Genomic DNA, 16,740 nt, shown 5'->3' on the forward strand with positions numbered 1-16,740 from the left:
AGGGGGTGCTGGGGTAACTCCAAAATGGGTTTCGGAAACACAGGAGATTGGAAGACAATCTGTTCTCACTGACGCAGTGCATCGAAATAGCAGAAAAGGAACACAGACCTCTGTGGCTAGCATTTTTGGATATCAAGGGAGCTTACGATAGCGTGGTTCAAGAGCACTTGTGGGGAATACTGGACTCACCATGTGTAGAAGATGGAGTCACTAATCTTTCAAAGGATATCTATAAAAGTAACAAGGTAGTTATAAAGTGGGAAAAACAGGTATCCAAGCCTGCAGAGGTAAAACGGGGGCTTAGGCAGGGGTGTCCTCTGTCACCCTTGTTATTCATGATGTACCTACAAGGATTAGAGGCCAAATTACAGGGAGGTAGACTTGGCTTCAACCTCTCTTTTGATCAAACAAGGAAAACTCATTGAACAGGCACTACCAGCATTGATATACGCAGATGATATGGTGCTAATGGCCGACAACAAAGAAGATTTGCAGATATTGATGAACATCTGCGGTAATGAGGGAGATAGGTTAGATTTCAAATTTGGTAAGGAAAAATCAGCAGTTATGATTTTTAATGATAATGAAGGTAGTGAGCTTAGCATACAGGAGGTCACGCTAGAGATAACAGATAAATACAACTATCTGGGCGTATGGATAAGCAATGAAGCCGAGTACCTCAGGGAACAGGAAATATTCGTGACGACTAAAGGTAACAGGAATGCAGCGGTGATGAAAAATAGGGCACTGTGGAATTACAGTAGGTATGATGTGAGAGGAATATGGAAAAGGGTAATGGTTCCTGGTCTGACTTATGCGATCTGGTGCATGAGATCAGAGGTTCAAGCAAGATTAGGAATTAAGCAACGTGGAATATGTAGGCTTGCTTTAGGAGCTCACAGGAATACACCAAATCAGGGAGTACAAGGTGATATGGGATGGACATCATTTGAGGGCAGGGAAGCTAGCAGCAAAATAAAATTCGAGAAGCGATTGAGAGAAATGGGAGAGGAGCATAGGGCTAGGAATCTTTTCAGCTAATTGTACATGAGGAATGTCGTTACAAAATAGAGGAAGCGAACCAGAAAATTGATGGGTAAATAGTTAGAAAACAGCAGGGTGCCAAACCAAAAAGAACAATTGGTTAAGAAGAAGGTGAAGGAAATGGATACTGTCATGTGGAGAATTGACATGATTAAGTCCGCGCTAGAGATCTGTCAAACTTTTAAGCAGGAAATTGCCAAGGAAAGGATCTATAACTATACTCGGGTAGTTGTCTACTGTTTGAGGCCAGGACAGGAGTATTGCGAACGAAGACATGTCGGGCCAAATACGTAGGGGCAGACACGGTATGCAGTGCATGCGGAGAGGAGGAGGAAGCTGCGGAACAAATGTTCTGTAAAGGGCTTCACCCTCTAGTTGAGGACGATGGCGCAGAGTTTTTCAAAGCACCGGGGTTTATTCAAAGTACAAGGGTTTAGAGACAGAAAGGGCAAAAAAGGCTTTAAGCGGGTAGTATTAACTAGACGGTGGTTACCTTATTGGTGACTGAAGTCAAGGCACGAGCGAAAATTGATTGATTGATTGATTTGTGAGGTTTAACTTCCCAAACCACCATATGAATATGAGAGACGCCGTAGTGAAGGGCTCCGGAAATTTAGACCACCTGGGGTTCTTTAACGAGCGAAAATTAAACCATTCATTGCAAAGTACCAGTCCTATACTTCACTATTTAAAGGGAAAAAAAAAGATAAATCTAGTTGTTGGTGCACTAAGTATTATGGCTAGGTCGCGTTAGCCGCCGCCCGATCTCAAGGGTACAGCCATATCAATCCATCCAATCCATCCATCCAGCCCACGGAGGAAGGAAAGGTAAGGAGAGGGCATGCCCAGCCGGCGCAGGGCGTAAAAAATGTGGTGGAAATTACGTCACAGCGGCCAGATTCACTAGGCACAATGGCGGCGTTTTGTTATTATTGATGTAGTGCGGTGCGGCACCGTTCAGGTGGTCCAGCAGTGGTGTGCACGTTTTCATGGGCTTCGCACCTAACCGTGGCATACTGCATGCAGGTGTTCGACAGCATGCATTCTTTGTGCCGCATTGTTAGCTACGCGACTTTCCTCCGGTGGTGGTTGTAACCAGATGTCTGAACTAGAAACCACGGAACGAGCGCGCGTATACGTACTCCGAATTTGCAGCGTCCGTCAAAATTATGCTGAAAAGCAATCATAGAAGATAACGACTGTGCTCAAGAATTCTTTCAATGAATGCCTTGCAGGTTAGTGACAGTGATGCGGTGTTGCTTCTTATGACAACGGACGATGCACTTGCGATCCACATGCCCTTATTAAGACGTAATCTAATCTTGCTTTTTATGTTCTTGTACAGTTACGGCATACTTCTGCGCATTAAAGTTCCTGTTCTGCTTCGCTTAAGATGCTCCCTCTTCGCAATATTGTCTCGCTCTCCGCAATATTGTCTGTATTGTAGCAAAACTCGTTAAAATGTCTACACGCACCTGCACAAGGTAACTAGGTGCACCTCACTAGATGCGCGTGCTTGTGCATTCACAAGCTGACAAAGCCGTTCGAACGATGTTGACCAAGTGATGCTCACCTTTTCTCGCGTGTTCCTTCGGCTAACTTTCCCACCTTTCACCCTAACGCGATCCTGGTCTCTGTTCTCCGTAGCTACTAGAGCGCGTGAATCACACTGAAGACGTGTTCCCTGGCCACGCACTTTCGGGTGCTCTTCGCTGCTTTCGTCCTAATGAAATCATGGCCTTTGGGATACCAGTAGGAACCAGTGCGCGTCGGACAAAAGAGGGGCAAAAACAAAGAGGCCGGCGCAAACTCAACGGGCTGCCACGCACACAAGCTCCATCGACGCCGACTTTAATGGCATAATTATACGGACCTCCGGGTTTATTGCAGGGAAGACATTTTTCTTTTTTTTTTATCGTTGTGTCTAGCCCACAGCCTGACCGAAAATTTCATAAAACCTAAAGAGAAGCGCAAAAGGGGAAGAAAGTGATCTGAAAGAAGCTGTACAAATTTCGGTGCCTGGTTCGTCGCGCGGCAATGTTCGAAATAATCTTTATTTTCACAAAGAACACATCAAATAAAAAAAAGCTGAACGTGCAACTTGCCGTGTTTATCGTTAACGCCGGCAGTGCAAGAGTACAACAGCCATACGCAGAAATTTCGTCAACCATATCGCAACAAGACAGCGTGTTGAAATCCGTTCCGTTGGTTTCGAATAGCACCGACGCACGCGGCGCGCAGACCATGTGTTTTTTGAGACAGAGAGGGAGTCGCACCTTCTGCTTAGCATTCACATGTAAACAAGAGAGGAGAATTTTCCTAGTCAATATGGCCGACTTCTGGCTTCACAACGAGTGACGTCAAGGCCTCTCCTTACCTTTCCTTGATCCAGCCGCACAGTGCGGTCCTCAAAGGGCAGTTTGTCTCACTCTATTAGCGCAAGAGTAAATGCTTCTGCGTTTGCCTAGCACTGTTTACAGAAGCATTTGGGCTAGCTCCGCTGTATATGTACCGCATTAAGATAAGGTCGAGCACTTGGCGAGAGTCCTGTGTATCGTCGTGGCAGCCTCTCTTCGCCAAGATCTTGTTGGTGTAGGTGCCGCTTTTTAGCTTAAGGCCATCGTAAAGTGCACTTAGCATTGTCCCAACCATGAGGAATAATAAATATTGTGTGAATTTAGCGTTTTAACGACTTAGGGGTCAACAAAGTTTTGCACTGTTGTTAGGTGTCTACTTGAAAGGAAATTGTGGCGTTCGTGCTTATCACGGTTATGCGACAAGCTTTAACTGTGCTTGAGATACCCTTTTATTATACGGTCCTAGTCCCACAATACTGCTGTATAGTAAATTCTGACACTTCAGTACTTCAATTGAATGGCACAGAGCTGATTAAACTTGAATTGCTGTGCGCAATTTCAACATAGGACGAAATTTATACAGACACACCCATGTTCTTATCAAAGGTGAACATTTGGCAAAAGTCTGCTTGGTTGGGATTGGAATGACGCATTTAGAAAACTCCAACCGGAAATAGTATTCAGAAAACGGACGTTTCAAAGCCGGACCAAGCATTGACTACAGTGCCGTCATACAATTTTGGATTTGAATTTTCTAATTGCCTCTTCAGTGTTTCTAAATTCAGGTTCGCTTAAAAAAGCTCTAATTGCCAAAATTAATCTAGATGACGTGCTTCACGTATGTTGTTGAATTTCACGCACATTTTTTTTTTTTTTTTTTTTTTTTTTTGCAGAGACTGCTGCGCCGCGCGGCGCACAAGCCACCCCAACACAGAAACGACTGCTGCGCCGCACAGAAGTGACGTCATGCATTTTTCGGTTAGGCGCTTTGTTTGAATAGTCGGGAGTGTCTAGAGGTACGTCTAGACATAGCGATAAAAGCAGTTAAAATTACGTCCAAACGAAAAAGTGAACAAAAATGCCAGTTAGGTTTAGGTTGACAACAATACAAAAGCGGCCTCTTTGCCATCTCAAACTGATCGGCATTTGTGGCGCAGTTGGTTAAAGCAACACATCAACTGGTGAGGTCGGTGGTTCAAGTCCCATTGCAGTTATCGATACTTTCTCTTTTTTCTTGTTCACGCATGTATTGTTTTAACATTTGCGCCTCCTCATCAGCCCGACTTGCTATTGGTGGTGGTCCCGTCTACAGGCCCTTTATTATTGGATCTTCGATGACTCTTGCAGGATTTTGAAGTGTTTTGCGAATTAGGCGAGACGCAAAAAGACACCAAAAACTCGAATGCAGCTGGCTGTATTGGTTTCTTCGGCACAGGTGTCAGGAATGTTGATTTCCATGGTTTATCAAAGTTTTGATGGCAGAAAGGTGCACTGCAACGTAGTCTCGGGCAACTTTTTTTATGTCGCTCAGTGTACCATCACCTGATGAAGTAACCGGCAGGCCGCTTTCTTTCAAAATACTGACGTGTCACCGCAATGTTCTAGGCGATCAGCACTTAATAAACAATGCCCAAGGGCAAGTGCCGACGGCGTTAGCCCATCTAACTACAAAACAGCTTGTCTGCCTTGCTCAATAACACGCACGGCCTGTGACAGCACTGGAGCATTCACGTAGCAATGGATGAGAACGGCCGTACGTGTTCGCACTTGACAAAACAGACGGCAGTGCAGTAGCTCTGGCCTTCGGAGATCACAGGCTTCGTAAGAACATTACAATAAAATTGTTTCCATCCATCGTATGAATTAACACTTTGCCGACGCACTGGGGTTTCATGCATGTGCGTCCGGTCAGTCACACGTGAACCGTGCGAAAGCATTTATTTCATCGTCGACCTTGTACTTCGCGACAAGCAAAACTCGGCAGGAAGAACACTTTCACCTTTGACAACACCACGCTTGGCATTGCAATCTAGAAAACGCAGTACGTCCAACGACTGTAATCCGCACATCATACAGAGAAACTTTATGGCGCACACACTCAGATGAAGCTGCGGCGCGGTGGACGGCCGCGCTAGCTCCAACCATTAGGTTCAACTAAGCATCCAGCAATCACATGAAGCAGCGACGACACTCCAGCCCTCCTTGGGAGTGGCCTAGGCCATGGCCACGATTTCATCGGAGTTTCATCATCAGCGGCGCACGAGCCACCCCCACACAGAGACGGCTCCTGCGCCGCACAGAAGTGACGTCACAAAAATCGTCATGACATACGTAGTTTCCGATTTAGTGCGTTGTTCGAATTTACCGAATCGGAACATGACTCAGCTGCTCAGCAGACGCTCACTTGCTGCTGCGGCTGCTGGAGTACGGCTGGCTGCTGCTTCTGCGAGCTGTCTACAGGCCTTGTTCTGCTACATATTCGCAAGCCTCGAACATCATCTTCATCTAAGCTCAACCGCTCATTTTCACTGCTATTTTATATTTACTAACGTTGTTTATATCCATTCCAATACGTATTTTTGTGATTTTTCGCGTATAGGCTGATTTAGCAGTATCTGTACGCGGTCCTTTCTTTGGTCATCCGTGTTAACGTGCTTCGTATCTGTGTCGTAGTGCATTTGCGTAATTGACAGCCGTGTTTTAGATGAAATATTCACTTTCTTGTTTCTTTTTTTTCATGGTGTAATTCTGAATTGAAAGTTTGCGCAACATGACGCGTGTGTTAGTAGCTGGCAATTCGATGGTGAAATACGTGTACCAGTATTTCCCATCGCGCCGTGGCTTGTCTGTTAGCGTTGCCGCACACAAAGTAATAAGGATTGAGCACTTGCTCTCAATGATTGCTGACAAGCTGGCCAGTTTTGATGTTGTCATTGTATATGTTGGCACGAACAACACTGTTGACAGTGTCAACATGTGCATGGACAAATATCGCCAGCTCGCTCAGGGAATCATCGAAAGCAATCCCATGTTGCTTGTAGCTTTTTCTGCCATTCTTCCTCGGGGGCAGAATTGGTACCGCGAAGGTGAACAGTTGTCTGATGTTTGTCATTTGAATGACCACTACAGGAATGTGATTGCCGCACTCGCACAGCTATGCCTGGAGAGGGGCTTCACTATCTCGGATAGTCTTGTGGACAGCTGGCCTGGATTCCTGAGCAGGGATGGTGTCCACCCCAGCCGGCTTGGCAACAAGGTGCTGGCAGACTTCCTGCACCGGGAGGCCTGTGCCTTGTCTACCCATCTAGAGAGGAGACGCATCCAACAGTCCTACAAGGAGTCCAAGGCATCTGTATGGAGTGGGTGGGCTTGGCAGGAGCACTTTGCCATCAACTTGGAAGTCGATTTTCCTGCACTTGGTATGCATGCAGTTCAATATTCTCCAGCAGTAGGTGGACCTTCCGCTGCACGAGCTCCTGTCTGGAAAACCAGTAGTGCTCTCATGCAGAGACACGACACTGACCAACTGGCCAGTACCATTCATGGTATTGGCTTTACGCTCGTTGGGCGCGATCCTGGCACAGAGGCTGGTGACCCTATGGAAGCTGGGTGCACTGCAGCTGTGCGGTACAAGTATTGTGAGCCTGCTTTGACATCCAGAAGCAGGCCTGCCAGCCCTGGTGCCCAGGCGATTTGTGTAAACACTGGTGCCAACGCAACTGTCCTCAATAACCCAGCAAATACACTGGTGGGGGTAGCAAAGTTTATTTAAATGCAACATTTGATAACTTTCCTTCTTTTAAGAAAAGCTTTGATGAGTGGTGCAGGGAGGGCAGGCATGTAGTCATGATAAATAAGAGTAATAAAAGTCCATTCACATCAGATGATAAGAACTTTGAGTATATTAGGATTAAATATAGCTGCATTCACAGTCGCACAATAAAGCCCAGGGGGATAGGAAAGCGACCAAAGCAAGCTTACAATGGTACTGGCTGTGAAATGACAGTATCGGTAAGCCTATGTAAATCGCCTACTCTGCACTACAAGATAACTAAACTACAAGCTAAGCATAACCATCCCACAGAATATTATGATTTGTATCCTCAGAAGAGGCTCCTGAATTATGGAGAAAAAGAGGAATTCTTTGACTTAGCTAAATGTAATATTGGCGCAAAGGATTTAAAAAACTTGGTCGAGCAGAAAACTGGTAAAAAATTAACTACAAAGGACAATAATAATTACAAACAACGATTTTCTATTCCTATCCGCAATGAGCAGGCTCATGGTGAAATGGTTTCAGAGATGATAGAGACTTTGCTAAATATAATCCAAACTGAGTTATTCACTATCAAATGAATCAAAATAATAACCTGCAATTCATACTTCTTCAAACAACGCACATGCGTGAGAATTTGCAAAAGTATCCAGAGATTCTATTTATTGATGAAACGTATAAAGTGAATATTGAGGGTTATATTCTTTACTCTATATTAGTTCAAGATGGTCGTGGCAGACCTGTGTGTTATGCCTTCTTACGAAATGAGACGACTGAAATTCTTGAGCCCATGTTCACAAAGTTTGTAGATTTCAACCCATTTGTTGTGTCTGCTTGCAAAGTAGTGATGATTGATAAAGATCTCAATGAACTGCGCATTTCAACCAGTATTCTTCCTAATTCTAACATACTTTTGTGTACATGGCATGTGTTGCATTGTTTTCAGCAAAAGGTTAATGAAAAAGCTAGACAGCAACGTGATCAGTTGCTTCCTCTCTGAAAAAGCTTAGTTTATACCCCACTGAGCAAGACTACTTCAATAAGCTTGCTGACCTCCAAGCTATGACTTGCACAGATTTCTTTTCTTACTATATACATAACTGGCACTTGTGTAAGGAAATGTGGGTACATGCATATCAGCAAGCCCTTCCTACATTTGATAATAATACTAATAATCGTATTGAGTGCCACAATCAAAAGATTAAAAATTATCTCTCTTCAAGCATGCATTTGGTTCAAGCAATAAAAGCATTGGTAGGTTGCACTGATAATGATTCTTTATCTCTACAGTTCTCTAAGCTTAAAGAAATGAAGCTGAACCTAAACATAAATGATTTCAATGACCCATTTCAGCTAGAATTGTCCCGTAATTGCACTTCTGAGGCTACAAGTAAAGTACTAGAGCAGTATGAGAAGTTTAAAAATGCAAGTTATCAAGTCACTTCCACTCCTAATTCTTATGTTGTAGTTTCACCAAGATCACAGTACAGTGTTTCATTGTGCTTGACTTCTTGCACATGTGCTTTTTATAACCAGTACACTCTGCCTTGCGCACATATTTTAGCAGTGCGTGACTTCACTAAGCAAGATCTTTTCGACAAGGCTTGCATACCAGACAGGTGGTGCAAGGATCATTTCCCGAGTGACAGCTGCACAACCACTAGTGCCACACCAGTGGTAACAAGCAGCATTCAGTCACCACCCTGTGTGAAGCTTGGCACAGCACAAGAGAAGTATACTTATGCTTATAGGTGTCTTTGCGAAATGTCAAAAACCGTGGCTAACGTAGTATCTAATTGTGGTGAGAAGGAGTTAATGAAAAAACTTTCGTCCTGCGAGGCTTTCTTCAGAAATTTAACCACATTTCCTCGTAACCGAACTTCAGCAGCCATAAAGGCTGCACCAGCTCAGTTAGCACAAACTACTGCCACAAGTTATCTTGGGCATTGTAACAGTACAAAACTTGTGGTACCTTTGCTTAAAGCAAGAAGGGGGCGGCCAAAAAAAGTGAGAGCTGTCAAGCGTAAATTTTTCCCAAATCAAGTAAAAAAAGATAGGCCTTGCGACGGTTAAAGTAGACATGCTAAATGTCTACAAACGGTATTCTCTTTCAGATGCAGATTTAAATGTTCTGGTACAGGGCACTTTTATATCAGCTAGAGTAATCAATGTCGCACAGTATTTAATTAAAAAAAATATCCTACTTGTGTCGGCTTTCAAGATGTCTTACTGGGCCGATGTTTACAATTCACTCAAATCAAAGGCCCTTTAGTTCAAATCTTGCATGTTCAGAACCCCAATCATTGGCTCACAGTAACAAATGTTGGTGCGGACAAAAACACAGTCTTCATATATGATTCAATTGATCAAGATACCCCTCGTGACGCTGTTAGGCAAATCTGTGATATTCTAAAATTACAATCGCCAACATTAACCATTAAAACAATGAAGGCACAAAACCAGTGCAACACACTTGACTGTGGCTTCTTTGCAATTGCTAACATGTATTATATAGCGTCAGGCAGAAAACCAGAAACTTTGAACCTTAACCAAGTTATGCTACGCAAACATTTGCTGCAATGCATACAGTATGGTATGATCGAAGACTTTCCCCTCATAAACTCCATGGCTGCTCGCGTACAGCCAAGAGATAGTATTTACAAGTTACATTGTGTCTGCCGGCAACCACAATATAGTGGGGTAGTATTGGACGTTACTTGTGCAGGTTGTTCAAGAGGATTTCACGGAGCTTGTCTCGGCTCTTTAGCAGCTAACTTGGACAAAAAAGTATTCGTGTGTTCTAAACCATGTTTGCTGGTTGCCAAGGAAAAGATACATTGTCCTAATTAATAATAGCATTCCATTTTGGTGTAGACGTATGGCAAAATTTCTAACCATTCTTCATGTCTCCTCCTCTAATTTTTGCTTTTTTTTAAAGGGCCACTCACCGGGTTGGACGATTTTGAGCTGACAAGTGCAATGCGTAAATCGGGAGTTTATGATCACGTCTGCCAAACATTGCAACTCTATGCGCCGCGGAAAGGGGTCAAATTTCAAGACGAATGCTTCTCCCCCTTTCTTTATGGGTCGCGCCCCTAGAAAAGAAGGGTATGATGTGCACGTATGAATCGCCCTACGTACACAGCAGTGCAGTGACGTTGGTCCTCTATGTAGGCGTCTGTGCTCTGACGCTGCCAACAGTGGCACGTGACATGGCGGAAATTATTTAGCGTGACATGCGTAATTAATGTAATTTGTTGCTTGAAGAGATTAATAAAACTTGGGATACATATTGAGACGCAATAGCAGAATGTGTTTGTCTTTTTCATTTTTTCCCCCGTGAATTGCAACAAGATGCCGAGCTAATCTGCTGGCGTTTCGCATGCGTTCGTGTCTCCGTGGTTACTGCATCAAGCAGACGCCTGTCCTGGAAAAGAAATTAATGGTCCTGCGCATTCGAGCACTCATTATGCTCATCTTTTCAACCGCGTCAAAGCCAGCGTTTTCAAACAATGTCGCAAAAACAGGCAGTAGACACAAAACAATGCTGGTCAACAAAACAACACCGCTCGCACGCTCGAGGGTTGGGCTTGTTTGAGCACGTCATGTGCACGTGACCTCTTGGTTGAATGCTGGACAGGGTAGAAAAGAGATTGGCTTGTGAAGGCTACACGGGGGAGTGGCAAGGGTTTTGAGCTTGCCTCCTTTCATCATTGTTTCCTGCTGTTAAAAAAAGAAGAAACTGTTTTCTCAGCTCGTAATGAACCGATTGAAAAACTTTTTGTGGTATAATTCTCTTCGTTAGATACACAACAACTTCCACAGTCTAACTAAAATTTGTTATCGGACCTGGTGAGTGGCCCTTTAAGGACTGACTTCAGGGATCGAAAGTATGAAGTTAGACACATTGGTAATGCATAACTGATCACATAGCACAAAAATTTGACCCAGGACAAGAGAAGAAACAAACACGAGTGCTCACTTCCAAGAACATTTATCTTGAAGAGCAAACACATATATACTCCTGAAATGTGAAAATCAGGCAAATAATTCAAGACGCCCACAACTGCCATGCACAAATATCTTACATTTTCAAAAAAGACAATTTGTTTTGACCAAGCCCGAGACAGAGTGCTGACGCAGTTCCGCTCTAGTCTACAAATCCTCTTTGCCTCGATAATTTCTCTTGTCATTTTATATGTTGTTTTTTCTTCCAGCAATAATGGTGTCGTGCAAAATCATTTTGCAGCCACACGTGCTGCAATGAACAGGCTTGTAACCTTAAGAATGGTCGCAATCGTTTCTTGGCCTTGAACCGCAGCAGGTGTGGCTCCAAACCACTTTAGTGTGACACCATTATCATTGGAAAAAAAAACTACAAGAGATTTTGTCGTGGCGAAAAAGATTTGTAGACTAGAGCTGAACTGCATCAGCACTTTCTCTCACTCTCTCTCGAGGGATTTGTCAAAACGAATTGCCTTTTCTGAGGATGTAAGGTTTTCATGCATGGCAGTTGTGGGATTTTTGAATGATTTGTCTGTTTTTTGCATTTCAAGAGTATATATGTTTGCTCTTCAAGATAAATCTTGTTGGAGGTGAGCACTCGTCTTTGTTCCTTCTCTTGTTCTGGGTAAAATTTTCACGTTATGTGATGAGTCAACTTTCTGCATGCACCACCTTATTTTTCTCTCTTGTTGTAAGCTAGTGGTGGAGCGTTAACTAGGAGTACATAAAAACATTGCCAAATGTAATGTTACCCCGATGAACCGAATTCCTTTGTTGAGGCAATCCTTTCCGTGACATTCCTTCTACTTTTGGAATGCTCACGAATTTCAGCAATGAGTAAAAATATGTGAACAAAGTGTGAAGAAGAAAGAGCATCGTTGGCAAGCAACATCGCCACCGCTGTTCCCGTCGCTGCCCACCAGCAGCCTGTGGCCATGCCTGTTGCCCATGCGCCGGCTATGCAGCCCGTGGCCGCGCCTCTTACGTATGCCCAGGTGGTACGCAGCAGACCCCGCCAGCAGCATTTGCCACCCATGTCTTCAGCTGCTCCCCACTCCGCCTTTTTTTCGACACCTTGGGCCACACCACGAGTCAGCAATTCCTGGCGCACTCCTGACAATCGACCGATCTGCTACGCCTGCGGTACTCCAGGACACGTGGCACGATATTGTCGCCGTCGCTTCCAACCACTCCATGACGCTACTCGGCCGTTACCGTATGACCCACAGCCCATGCACATACCTGCTCCCTATCCCTCACCGCAGTATGGATACACTAACCTTCCTGAGTCTCGGTCACCCCAGCCCTCACCTCAGACTCACTCTCCCCGCTCCCCATCTCCTCGCAGGCGATCACTGTCCCCAATGCGTCCTAGACCCGCTTCCTCCAACCGGGAAAACTGAACGCCGCAGTTCCAGAGGCAAGAACTGCGCCGTCGTCGAAATGCTCAAGTCCTCGCACTTCACCAGCTAACGTCGTCGCCATATCTGTCGATGGTGTTTCTACCTATGCCCTCGTCGACACAGGTGCTGCCGTTTCTGTTATAGCCACCCAGCTCTGCCGCTCCCTACGCAAAGTGACCACGCCGCTCTCTGGACTATCGCTTCGTACAGCTAGCGCACAACCAGTTCGACCTCTCGGCACCTGTACGGCCCGCATATTCATCCAAGGCTCTATGTACGTTGTCGAGTTCATCGCACTTTCGGTGTGTTCGCATGACGTTATCCTCGGGTGGGACTTTCTGTCAAATCATCATGCCATCATCGACTGCGCACGCGCTGAAGTTCAATTTTCGCACCTGTGTGACGAACCTTCGCACGAAACCCTTGAGCGGTCGCCAAAACTTGTCATGCGTGAGGACACTGAAATTCCGCCAGCCTCTCTTGCCGTTGTCCCGGTTTGCTGCGATGACTATAACGATGCTACAGTAATGTTAACACCTTCCGACATTTTCATGAGCCGCAGAGCCGTTTCCTTGCCTTTCGCTACGCTCGACGTCACTGCGGGCCGAAGCAATATTTTCGTCCACAACCCCCTTTCTGCACCGCTTACGCTACTTGCCGGCAAATGTCTTAATTGAGTGGAGTACCTTGATTCTTCTTTATTCCTTAACATGCCAGACGAATCGTGCAGTAGCGCCTCGACCGAACTTCGTGCCCTTTCCTCACTGGAATGCTCATCGAGTGACACCTTCTCGAGTTCCATCGCCGACACCTTAAGTGCCCATGAACGCGCCGAGCTTCTTAATCTCCTCCAGCACTTCGCGAATTCATTCGACGTTTCTCAGCCGCAATTGGGTCGGACTTCCGCAGTGCACCACTACATGACACCGGTTCGCACCAGCCATTGCGTCAAAGACCGTACCGTGTCTCTGCTGCAGAACGTCACGTCATCAACGACCAGGTCGAAGAGATGCTACGCCGTTGCGTTATTCAACCATCGCACAGTCCTTGGGCATCTCCTGTCGTTCTAGTTCGAAAGAAAGATGGTTCGATTCGATTTTGCGTCGACTACCGGCGATTAAACAAGGTGACGCGGAAAGACGTCTATCCATTACCGCGCATAGACGACGATTTTGACAGCCTCCAAGGAGCCGAATTCTTTTTCTCCTTAGACTTACGATCTGGATACTTGCAGGTTCCTATGGCAGAAGCTGATCACCAGAAAACTGCGTTCATTACACCAGATGGCCTGTACGAATTTAACATAATGCCATTTGGGCTTCGTAATGCTCCTGCCACGTTTGAACGACTCATGGACAACACACTGCGTGGACTGAAGTGGTCTGTGTGTCTATGCTACCTCGACGACATTGTCATTTTCTCTCCCGATTTTCCTACGCATCTGCTTCGGCTCCAACTGGTTCTGACGTGTTTAACCAACGCTGGGCTCCAACTGAACCTTAAAAAGTGCCGCTTCGCCGCGCGAGAGCTGTCCATCGTAGAGCTCATCGTCTCCAAGCATGGTGTTCGACCCGACCCTGCAAAACTGCGAGCAGTCGCTGAGTTCCCGAAGCCGACTACACTGAAAGAATTACGCAGTTTTGTCGGACTATGCTCGTACTTCCGGCGCATCGTGCGAAATTTTGCGTCGATTATGTCACCACTGACCAACCTCCTACGCGGTGATGCAGACCTTTCATCCAGGTCTTCTGACTGCGACGTCGCGTTTGCCACGCTCCGTAGTCTGCTAACATCTCCTCCCATTCTACGGCATTTTGACCCGACAGCTGCAACGGAAGTTCACACAGACGCTAGCGGGGTTGATCTTGGCGCTGTCCTCGCCCAGCGCAAGCCGGGTTACTCCGAAAACGTCGTCGCTTATGCGAGTCGCACACTCACTGAAGCTGAGGCCAATTACAGCGTCACTGAAAAAGAGTGCTTAGCGCTAGTGTGGGCGCTTCGCAAGTTCCGCCCTTACTTGTACGGTCGCCCATTCGACCTGGTAACGGACCACCATGCACTTTGTTGGCTCGCCACATTGAAAGACCCTTCTGGCCGCCTAGCTCGGTGGGCACTGCAATGCCAGGAGTACGACATTCGTGTCATCTATCGCAGCGGACGCAAGTATTCTGACGCCGACGCCCTGTCGCGTTCGCCTTTACCTCCCGACTCAGCCTGCGGAACCACTGGTACCAACTCCGTCGCATCTCTCGACCTCGACTCCTTTACCAGTGAACAACACAAGGACCCGTGGATCGCTTCCCTTTTTAACTGTCTCTCTGGATCGTCTACAACTGCGGTACCACGATCTCTCCGACGTCAAGCTGCTCATTTCGCCATTCGTGATCGGCTGCTACACCGACGCAACTACGCCCCCGAAGGTCGTAAGTGGCTTTTGGTTGTCCCGCGCAGCTTGCGATCACAAATCTGCGCCTCCTTTCACGACGATCCCCAATGTGGTCATGCCGGAGTTCTCAAAACTTACGAGCGCATTCGCCATCGCTTCTACTGGCACGGAATGTATAATTTTGTTCGAAAATTCGTTATGGGCTGCCCTGACTGTCAACGCCGCAAATCACCGCCTTTCCACTCGTCCAGTGCGCTTCAACCGATTCGTGCCCTGCCAAACCTTTCGATCGGATCGGAATTGATCTCTATGGCCCTCTACCGACAACATCAGATGAAAATCGGTGGATCATAGTCGCTGTGGACTATTTAACACGCTACGCTGAGACCGCCGCCCTTCCAAGTGCCACTGCGCGGGACGTAGCATCCTTCATCCTTCATCGCTTCATACTACGACATGGTGCACCTCGAGAACTACTAAGCGACCGAGGTCAAGCCTTCCTATCAGAAGTCGTCACGTCTCTGCTTTTTGAATGCCATGTTGTTCATCGCAAGACCACGGCATACCACCCGCAGACTAACGGGCTCACGGAAAGATTTAACCGCACCCTTGGCGATATGCTCGCATGTGTGACATCCGATCATACTAACTGGGATCGCATTCTTCCATTCATCACGTTCGCATATAACACCGCGGCACAGTCTACCACTGAATTTTCACCTTTCTTTGTTCTTTATGGACGCGAACCATCCCACACCATCGACACTCTCCTTCCATACCGTCCTGACGCATCCGAATGCCCATCTGTGTCCGAAGCTGCCCGAAATGCGGAAGAGTGCCGTGAACTCGCACGCACCTTTACCTCACAAGAACAACAGCGCCAGAAAGAAAACAACGCCGGCTCTTCACGAAGCCTCAGCTCTTCCCCGGGATCACTTGTATGGCTGGCTATTCCTTACCAAACCCCCGGCATTTCCTCAAAACTCGTTCCAAAGTACGAGGGCCCATACCGCGTTTTGGAGCAAACCTCGCCGGTGAATTTTCTCATCGAGCCACTTTCCCATCTGACGACATGCGCCGGCGTGGACGTGACATCGTCCACGTCGCCCGCCTTAAGCCATTTCATAGCCCTCTGCCTCCAGACTCATAGGTCGCCAGGATGGCTCTTTTTCGGCGGGGGCAAATTGTGAAGAAGAAAGAGCATCGTTGGCAAGCAACATCGCCACCGCTTGGGTGCTGGGTGCTGGGCTTTGCTCGCTCGGCTCGTGCTGATCATCGCCGGCATCTGCTTGACCGTTGCTCTTGCCCGATCATGTTTCATCGTAGGACCACCATCGCAACAGTCGCCAATAAACCCCTTTTCAAAAGGAACAACGGTCGCATGCATCGAATAAATTGTCGAAGCCACCAGTGCTTTCGCCCTCGCCGATTCTGCGGAACCTGCTCAGAGGAACCAAGCCCTTCGTTGAGCAAATTTTCCTGAACTAAGATATATTCATATCTAATGCACGGAATGAAAAATAAAAAACAAGAAAATTTATAGGCTGATCGCTAAATGTCAACTGAATAAGGATTTCGGAAGTAATACCATGAATGGCACACAACAAACACTCATGCATGCAGCCTTTTACCATGTGCAGCTGTAAACTGCAAAAAAAAGGTATCTGATATTGTACATGATTTGCTTTTTTTCTTTTCAGCAACAGTAACTTGCCCTTTAGGAGAAAAATATGACTGTTGCCACGTTCCATTTCCCAAGTTTTTGTTATC

This window comes from Rhipicephalus microplus, chromosome 2 (genome assembly GCF_043290135.1).
Source record: "Rhipicephalus microplus isolate Deutch F79 chromosome 2, USDA_Rmic, whole genome shotgun sequence".
NCBI classification, from domain to species: Eukaryota; Metazoa; Arthropoda; class Arachnida; order Ixodida; family Ixodidae; genus Rhipicephalus; species Rhipicephalus microplus.